The sequence below is a fragment of the Lipotes vexillifer genome, unplaced genomic scaffold, assembly GCF_000442215.2.
Source record: "Lipotes vexillifer unplaced genomic scaffold, Lipotes_vexillifer_v1.1 scaffold680, whole genome shotgun sequence".
NCBI lineage: Eukaryota > Metazoa > Chordata > Mammalia > Artiodactyla > Lipotidae > Lipotes > Lipotes vexillifer.
Window position 1 is genome coordinate 838,785 of NW_006780838.1, and position 6,083 is coordinate 844,867.

Below are 6,083 nucleotides of genomic sequence, written 5' to 3' on the forward strand. Positions count from 1 at the left end.
CCTGTGCGTCTGGAGCCTGTGCTCCGCAATGGGAGAGGCCACAACGGCGCCCGCAACCAAAAAAAAAAAAAAAAAAAAAAAAAAAAACAATGAACAAAATCAGGTACAATATACACATGTGCACACATGAGGGGTGGGTTCATGCAGGTGGTGCACACACAGACATCTCCCGGCTCTCTAAGCCTCCAAGGTGCCCCCCAACAGATGCAGAGCCAGATTAAGCTCCCCTCCTATCTGCACTGCCCTTGGGCTCCCCGGTCCACTGGCCTGTATGAAATCAGAGGCCTCCTGGGAAGTGGTTCCTGAGGAGATAGCATCTGGACCAGCGACATAAATAGGGTCTGCGTGGGGACCAGAGACAGCTCTCCTAGGAGCGCCAACAAGAAAGTCAGCTAAACCTCCTGCAGCGGTGGTCATGGGTCGCAACAAACGCTTGTCCCAACTGTCATGCCCCCAACTGCAGAGCTTTCTTGAAGAGGGGAAACCAAACCCCCTTGCCGGTGTCCTTGAGCCCTTCTTGCCTCCGCCCAAGAGGGGTCCCAACATCCTTCCCATAAACGCCGCCTCATCTCGTCCATACAAACTTGGTATATGTGACGGGGGCTGACACCCCCTCACTCGACCCTGACAGAGGCAGGTGGGTGATCTCTGTTCCCAGTGAGAACAGAAGACAGGGGGCAGGAACCACAGGCAAAGTAAGAGATGGCATCGGGCCTGGGGCAGTGCTACAAGCTGGAAAGGAAACCCCAGCGCCTCCCCACCCAGGTAAGAAAGTGGCTGGTGGGCAGTTCGGGAGCCTGGGAGGGTAAGAGGCTGAGACCCAGCACAGCTCTGTCCAAAGGGAATGAAGGGAGTGCAGAGAAGGCACCTCTGACCTCCACTTTCTTCCCCAACATGTGGGGACTTTGCACCTGCCTGACCCATCACTGAGGGTTTCAAGGGCATCGGTGAGTGATGGAGAGCAAAAGTACCAGGGGGGCAAGGCAGGCATGAGACTTTCTGCTCCCCCCACAGCGGGCACCCCAGCCCTCCCTGTTCTCTTCGGGAAAGAAGGTCTGGGGTGGAGGAGGCTGAGAAAGGGTCACCTCCCAGCTGACCGGGCCAGCCCAGGCCTGGTGGGGCTCCAGAGACAAGTGTGACAATTCAGATCAAGGACACACCAAGTCCCAGCAACATCACCTTCGACAGAACGCCCCGTGCACTTACTGTGAGCCAGAAAAGAATCAGGAGGGTCAATCCCAACCCCTTCACGCCCAAAAGGCTGTTGTGTGGTCGGTCCCAGGGGGTCACTCAACCCCCGTGCTTGCCATTAGGGTCCCTTCCAACTCCCCCACCCACGTCCCCATGAAGCCATCCTCACTCCTCTCCCCCCCACTGAGGTGACACACTGCAGCTTGTCACATGCTCAGCCATATGGTTTCTTCTGCTCAGTTAAGGCCCCCTGAAGACAGCAGGTCCTTTGAGGGACGAGGACGGCAGCCTCAGTTTGACCACACGGGGCCTAGCACAATGCTGGGCACACACCCGCTCTCCTTGGTGCCTGGTGATCCATTTGGGCATGAAAACCAGATCATAAAAGACGTGGGGAAACAATTCACAGCATTCCCAGGGAGACAGCCCCAAACCCCTCTCCCAGCCCACCCTGCACCATCCAAAGCTTGAATTCTGGTTGGGAACTGGGCTCTCATTCTGCCCATCTGCTCGGCATCTCTTTGGTGGCTTTTTCTCAGTTTCATATTAGCGAGAAAAAAAAAATTCCCTTGAAAACCACGAACACAACGAGGTGGAGAAGGGGGCGTAAAGGACCAGTTGCAGCAGGCATGCCAGTGGGGGGCAGGGGCCTGGGGAGTGGGGGGCGCTTCTCGGGCTGGAGGCCAGCTTCTGCTCCAGCAGTCCCTTCCCAATGGGGGAAGCAACTCTAGTTTGTCCCTGGTGTGTGGGGTGGGATGAGAGCATCTTATCAAAAATGGTTTGGGTCTTAGAACTGAACTTACTCTATGACTACAGGAGGAACACACCTATCTTCAATGGGACCTTGGTCAAGTCATTTCCCACCTCCTGGCCTCCAGCTTCCCTAAAAAGGAAATGGATCACCCACCCCTGACATTTTGTGACTCCCAAGCTAATCAATATCAAAGGGGTTTCACTGCCACCCCTAACCCAAGCCTGCACTGCCAAGGGAACCAAGTGAGACCCTCCTCCACTGCCCAGATGCTGGGAGGGACGCGGGAGTTGATGGAACTCCAGGGCCAGTGACCCTGGAGAGATTCCAGCCTCCACCCTCAGTGTCTCAGACCTCGACGTGCAGTAATAACCTGGGGAAGTTGGGAGGTATCAGCAAAGCAGAGGCCTAATCCCACCCTGGAGAGGACATCGCAGGCAGGAGCCCAGACCTGCACAGGTGACTCCACAGGTGAAACTGATAGGGAAGGAGGGGGCTTCAGTCCACATCTTGAAGAACACATGTATTTTTTTTTTTTTTTTTTTGGCCACACCGTGCAGCATGCAAACTTCCCCGACCAGGGATCGAACCTGTGGCCCCTGCAGTGGAAGCGCGGAGATTAACCACTGGACGACCAGGCAAGTCCCTGTATTCTGGCTTAATTTAGAAGAGTATTACCTGGAGAAAGAGGGCTGGGATAGGAGATTCAGACAAAACCAGAGGAGTGGAAGGGAAGTGCCTGCTCCTCCAACCTGGATTCCAGAATAGTCAACACACCATAAACATCTACCAGAACTAGGAACCCACAGAACAGGACGCAGTCGCTGCCCTGAACTCAATGCAGGGACGCGTTGGGCTAACAACATGACTTGGTAAATGCAGTCCTGACACGGCTGCTCCCTCTGTGCTGAGCAGGCTGGGGAGAGGTAAATGAGCATCGTAGCTTTAAGTAGCCACCAGGACACTAAACCCAGAGGCCACCATAAGCTCCGCATGGTACTTGGCCTCTCCACCGTAGTTGACACATCTGCCCATCCCTCTCACCATGTCCCCAGCCTCGTCCACACCAGCCTTTCCCTGGGGAGGCCACCCCCGGAATCTCCCATCTTCCCACTCCATCCTCTCCCTGGAGAGTTCACCAACCCACCCACCCCTCCACCCCCAGCTTCAATTCCCATCTCTACAAAAATGACTCCAGACTTTTATCTCCAGTCACACCCTTCTTCTGAGCCTGGCCCCCAAATACCCAGCTGCTCAATGACACCCCCACTGGTGCCTCAAGCATGTCCAACTCAGCACTTAGAACTTAAAGCCTCACCCTCCCTCCTGGGTCACCCCCTCTCAGAGAATGGCTGTATCGTTTATCCGGTTGATCCAAACCTGGGACCATTCTTGCTTCCTACCTCTCCCCAAATCCTCATATCTCACCAATCCACCTCCTGGGAGATCTCTGAGATCTGACCACTTCCAGGTGGTCAGAGGCCCTTCAGAGTCAGTCCTCTCCCACTGGACCCCTGCAGTGACCTCCCCACTCACCCCACTTCCAGTCCGTTCCGTCTCACACATCCTGCATACGAGCCAGGGTGACTTTGCAAAAGTCCTGTCACCTTACTCCTCTGACTGAAATCTTCAATGACTTCGATGCCCCTAGTTAGGATAAAGCCCAAAATCTTAAGCAAAATTTCCAAGGGTCTGCCTCTTTGTCCCTAACTGTGAGTGCTCTAGCCATTCTTGTTCCTCGAGAATAAACTTCTCTCCTGCCTCAGGGAGGACGGAGCCTACAAGCAGTGCTTCTGGAGCTGTAATGTGCACGTGAATCACTAGGGAATGTTGGTAAAATGCAGATCCTGATTCAGGGGGCTGCAGTGAGGCCTGAGAGTCTGCATTTCTTTCTTTTTTTTTTTTTTTTTTTTTTTTTTTTTTTTCTTGCGTTATGCGGGCCTCTCACTGTCATGGCCTCTCCCATTTGCGGAGCACAGGCTCCGGACGCGCAGGCCCAGCGGCCATGGCTCACGGGCCCAGCCGCTCCGCGGCATGTGGGATCCTCCCGAAACGGGGCACGAACCCGCGTCTCCTGCATCGGCAGGCGGACTCTCAAGCACTGCGCCACCAGGGAAGCCCGAGAGTCTGCATTTCTAAGGAGCTCCCCAACGAGGCAGGTGCAGCTGGTCTCTTGGCCTCACGCTGAGTGATAAGGATCTAGAACACTGTCCTCCACCTTGACTGCACTTCTGCTTCACTAAGTCCTACTCCACGCTCAGGATTCAGCTTAAGCGTCACTTCCTCAAAGCCCTCCCTGGCCCTCTCCAAGGCTCGATTAGATCTCCCCTCCACAGACCTCATATTGTCTGAGCCATGCTGTGCTTTTCCCTTGGAATATTCATCACACCTAACTGTCCATCCCCCATTCTTGAAATTATTTTTTCAACTTTTGTCTCCGTAGCTGGATGACAAACTCCAAGAGAACAGGGATCATATTGTCTTGTTGCTCCTAGGTGCCCAGTGCTCAGCACTAGACCTGGCACATGGTCAGCACGTGTAGTAGAAAGCTGTTGGTCTTGCCTGCGTTGCATCCGTTTCCTCTTCCTCTCATTGTAGCACCTTCAATTTTCCTTTAAACCGCCACCCCTCCCCCATTATCCGTTCTTACAGTTTAGACCAGGGGTCCCCAACCCCCAGGCCGTGGACCGGTACCGGTCCGCGGCCTGTTCGGAATCGGGCCGCACAACAGGAGGTGAGCGGCGGGCGAAGCTTCATCTGTATTTACAGCCGCTTTCCATCGCTCGCATTACCACCTGAGCTCCACCTCCTGCCAGCATTATGGTGAGTTGTATAATTATTTCATTATATATTACAATGTAATAATAATAGAAATAAAGTGCACAATAAATGAAATGCGCTTGAATCATCCCGAAACCATTCCACCACCACCACCACCCCCACCCACCGCCAGTCTGTGGAAAAATTGCCTTCTACGAAACCGGTGCCTGGTGCCAAAAAAGTTGGGGACCGCTGGTTTACACGGTGGGCAAGAGACCCAGCTCTGGCCAATCAGAGCCTTCCATCTCTGAGATAGACATGTGACCTAAGCCCAGCCAATGAGCTTCCTCCCTGGGACTTTTGTTAGAACTACTGGGGGAAAAATGATACTCTTCTTTCCACTGGAGTTACTTAGCAAGTAGGAGCTACTGTCACCATCTGCCACCACAGAGCCAGAGCTTGACAAAGGATGAAACACAGAAGAGAAATGGTAAGAGACGGATTTCGTGGATGCAGCCGTGCCTGGAGTCTATACTTGCCATTACGAAGGCAATAAATTTTCTTTTATGCTTAAGCCAAAGCGAGTTATGTTTCTGTCACTTGCCACCAAGAGTTTTGACTAACACAACATTCAAATAAATATTGGGTGTTGAGTAAATTAAATGAGCACGTAAGTAAAGCCTGCCAAGAGAACTCAGTGACTCCTGCTAGGAGACTTTCAGAATTCCTCCCTGCAAACCCCCACCATCCATGAGCAAAGAGACAAGCATCCCCCACCCAACTCTGCAGACCAAGGGACTAAAACTCAGAATGGCGATATGTCTCAGTAAAACCCTGTGCAAACAAGCCACCCCAGCACCCGACTCGGATGCCAGCACTGTGACTAGGCTGATGAAGGTGGTCTGGCTCTCAATGCCCCCGGGTACCCCACCAAGAGGAGAGCACAGCTGTCTTCTAGGCCAGCCCTGCGCCCTACCCACTCCTGCATTCCTAATTCAACCAGGACAGGCGCTGACTGCCATTCTGTGATACTCCCCCTCAGTTCTGTGTGTGATGGGCATTCAGTGCGGGATGATAATGAGAAGATGGCTTTTAATCTACCTCCTTTGAGGGTATCACTTTGCAACAGATTAGGTCAGGGAAGAGGGGGTACAACAGGGACTCCCAGGAAAGAGATACCTAATTATTTCCCCGTGAGTCACCTTGTAGCAGAACCCCAGGACCTCAGATGACTCAGGTGACGTCTTCAGACCTAGTCCTCACCTGGCAAAGTGTGAGGGAGGTGCATTGCTGCCTAGGCAGGATTACTGGCAGCCCCCTCAGGGTCCTGGGATGTAGTCTCCCAGGAGAGAGACTTGTGAATGAAGTGCTAATAGGGAAA

At 53.3% G+C, this 6,083-nt stretch overlaps 1 protein-coding gene across 1 annotated transcript in view; it reads right to left on the reverse strand.

Moving 5' to 3' along the window:
• RAP1GAP2 (RAP1 GTPase activating protein 2) overlaps nucleotides 1–6,083 on the reverse strand; it is a 188,266-nt gene that overhangs the window by 98,637 nt on the left and 83,546 nt on the right. The gene's annotated exons all lie outside the window — the stretch shown is intronic.